This window comes from Carettochelys insculpta, unplaced genomic scaffold (genome assembly GCF_033958435.1).
Source record: "Carettochelys insculpta isolate YL-2023 unplaced genomic scaffold, ASM3395843v1 scaffold_0035, whole genome shotgun sequence".
Classification (NCBI taxonomy): Eukaryota; Metazoa; Chordata; order Testudines; family Carettochelyidae; genus Carettochelys; species Carettochelys insculpta.
The window spans coordinates 75,790-78,418 of record NW_027439072.1 but is presented as its reverse complement, the minus strand read 5'-3'; the positions used below and the strand labels follow the sequence as shown (position 1 = coordinate 78,418).

The following is a 2,629-nucleotide window of genomic DNA, read 5'->3' as shown; positions in this document are numbered from 1 at the left end:
CTGGAGCACCATTGGACAGGCACAGGATTCTGCCTCCCTGCAGCCAGCCTCACCTGCACAGGCTTTGGCAGGAGAAAGAGTGGTGCTCCATTAACTGCACTGAGGTGCTAAGCTGCTCTCCTGCCTGCCTCAGCTTTACTTCCTTCTTCTGCCCCGTTCCAGCCTCACTTCTTCCTTTAGCAAGTCACGCAAAGGAGGCCAGCAGGAGAGCCGGCCTCAGTCAGTCAATCCTCAAGGGCAGAGGAGGCCAAGACACAAGCCTCCTGAAAAAGACCGGCCGAACTTGTGTAGCTTCCCCAGTCTGAGAGCGACGTATATGCTCTGCTGATACCTCTACCCTTTTTCACACAGCAGTTGGGTTTAACCCGGAGACAGAATGAGACCAGCTCTTCTCAGCCCCAAAGGGGAGCAAAGCAACCAAAGCGCTGGTGTTTTCATGGGGCTTTAAACAAGTACATTGCACGTGTAAAGCAAATGTAACAGCCACAAAGCTACAGAAGTTCTATCTGGGTTGGGTTCCCCTCCCATCACGTCCATCCACAAGTCACTGCTTACCCTGGCCCACGTGGGGAGCCCTTCAAAGGCTCAGCTGCTAGAGCAGAGGATGGCAGCTGCACCCAGGAACTGTGACTCCAGCTTTAAGAGTATCATGACCAGTAATCCCTATCACCTTCCTCTGTGTGTCAGTGTGATCTGGGATAAAAAGCAGCCGAGAGAGACGGCAGGGGAAGGTTAGGATGTGCTAAAAGCCATCTTTTTGGAATACTGTGTCACAGCCCCCTTTTATTGAAAACATGCTGACATTTTCACTAGGTATGACATAGGAGGCGTTTTAAAACTTCCTATGTCCTCTTGGTGTAAACTGTTCTGAAACTGAGGAAATGTCAAGAGAGGTTGATGCTCGTGGGAGGTGCCTTTTGTAGGTAGTGTGGCCGAGTGGTCTAAGGCGCTGGATTTAGGCTCCAGTCTCATTGGAGGCGTGGGTTCAAATCCCACCACTGCCATCTTTTTATGAACTGGAAGATGGATAGAAAGCTGCATTGATGGCCACACCCCAACTGTTGGAACTGACATCTCTGTTTGGAGATGGGTTTCAAGTATAATGTCCTCATGATCAGTTCTCTGTCTTGCAAGGTTCAACATCTTTATTGAAAAGCTGGATGAGGGGCAGGACTACACCCTTAGCAAATTTGCAGATGACCATAAACTAGTGGAATAGGTAGATCTGCTGGAGGGTAGGGATAGGCTCCTGAGTGACTTGGATAAATTACAGGGTGGGGTCAAAAGAAATGTCATGAGGATCAATAAGGACAAATGGGCTGTGTCCACATTTGGCCAAAACCTCAAAATAGCCATGCTAATGGCCAGCTGCTCTGCTGATAGGAATAGGGGGATTTCAAAGTCTGCGGGGTCCTTTGGAAACCTGCCTGTGCACCAAAAGGAGATGATGCCAACACCCAACCCCATTGGATGACTTCACCGTAGTTGCCAACACAACAAGATATTGCATCAGGAACCGGATTTGAGAGAAGGTCTGCCAGATCCAAGCGACCGCCTGTCGAGACTAGAGACCATGTTATGTCGTATTTACAGTGCTTTTGATGTAGGATTTCTGCCAACAGTACAGTGGCTTATTCCATATTTGTTGCTGTAGTTAGAATCAGTTTTATTTTAAAATGAAGAGGGCTTCTCAAGAGGGGAGGGAATGTGGTGCTTTAGGTGTAAGACTGCTTGTAACTACTAGAACTGTGAATCCAGGCTGCTGGCAGTCTGGAAACACAGAAAACATGAAGAAGAAGTTAGAAGATTCGCAGGGGCCTTACAGAGAGCTACAAAATGGTGCAGCAGCTTTGTCAAGAGGTCTCACTTTTGGAAATAAAGTGTGTGGAAGTTTGTTAGCGCCTTGCTTGTACGGTACCACAGGCTGGTGGGAGCAGGTCCCTCACAATCCTGGGTGTCCCTGAGGAGCGTCACACTCAGCTTAGAAGATTGAAAAGCTGAGTTCCCTTGTTCCTGCTCTGCCCTGTTTGTGTGCAAAAGGACACTTGCCTCCTCTGTCTGCCTCCACATCAGCTCCAGTAGCTCCACACCACAGCAGTGGTTCACAATCCGTGACCTGTTTGCAGCTCATTCAGCACCCACTTGTGACATCCTCACAAACACACAGGTAGTATTGGACACAGCCCACATTATGCACTGTGGTTTCATATGCAGCCTACAGTAGTGAACAAGTTGAGAACCATTGTGCTCGAGATGCTCAGAAGAGCCAAGTTTGGGTTAAAATTCCCCTCTGGCTGGTTCACCACCCATTCAGCCCGGCCCAGACTCTGGGAATGGGAAAGAAAGTAACTTCTGGAGGACATGAAATACCCTCAAAAAGTCCAGCAGCTCCAGATCAACCAAGAGATTATCAGACTGAGAATTGGGTGCCAGATAGAGGGGACTGTAACTGTACCTGCTGAGTCCCAGGGGAGGGAAACCAGCATTCGTTGCTTCTGTGAACTCCAGCACAGACAGAGAACTGCTGCCTGGTTCTTCTTTCCCCTGCAAGTTGTGTAGGGACAGAGGTCATCAATGGCCTTGGTAAGAAGCTGTAACATTTGTGAGTTCTCACTGGTTGTTTACACAG

At 48.9% G+C, this 2,629-nt stretch overlaps 1 non-coding gene across 1 annotated transcript; it reads left to right on the top strand.

Moving 5' to 3' along the window:
- The first annotated feature begins 922 nt into the window (after positions 1 to 922).
- On the top strand, positions 923 to 1,004 carry TRNAL-UAG (transfer RNA leucine (anticodon UAG)). The gene has a single exon. It is a non-coding gene; the product is annotated as a tRNA-Leu (tRNA).
- The last annotated feature ends 1,625 nt before the right edge of the window (positions 1,005 to 2,629 follow it).